The sequence below is a fragment of the Eurypyga helias genome, unplaced genomic scaffold, assembly GCF_000690775.1.
Source record: "Eurypyga helias isolate BGI_N326 unplaced genomic scaffold, ASM69077v1 scaffold23178, whole genome shotgun sequence".
Lineage (NCBI taxonomy): Eukaryota > Metazoa > Chordata > Aves > Eurypygiformes > Eurypygidae > Eurypyga > Eurypyga helias.
Window position 1 is genome coordinate 3,211 of NW_010267880.1, and position 594 is coordinate 3,804.

A 594-nucleotide genomic window follows, 5' to 3' on the forward strand; every position below is an offset into this window, starting at 1 on the left:
CCCTCTCCAAGCAGGAGCTGGTCAGGGTGCCCTGATTTCCATCAGGATCTCTTCTTTCTTTCACCCTCCTCCTTTTCTTTCTTTTTTTTTCTTTAATTTTTTACCCTCGCCCTTTCACTCTGCCTTTAAAAAAAAAAAAAAAACAAAACCAAAAAAAACCAAAACACACAAAACCTGGAAGAATTACACTCTTGTCTCTGCTCCAGCAAAGGAGAGAGGGAGAAAGAGAGAGAGGAAAAAGAAAGGAAGAGAAAAGGGAGGGGGGAGAAAGAAAGGAAAAGAGAAAGAGAGAGAGAGGGAGAAGGAGCCTCTCAGCTCTGAGAATTCCCTGTGAGTCTGTGCTCTGCGTGCACCAGATTGTATGGATGTGTTGTGGGTTACAAGGGAGCTGGAGCCTCCTTGATTGGCTCTTTGACGCTTTCGGACCAATTGTGTGGCTCCATAGGCGTGGTTTTGACAGGTCGAGTGGAAGGGGGACAGAGCCGAGTTATAAAAAGAAGGTGTCGGAAACTGTAACGCTGCAGCAAAGCATCACTAGTACTCCGGGCCGTGTGAATATGTCAACATGATCAGAGGGGAGGGAGCAGGCAGCAC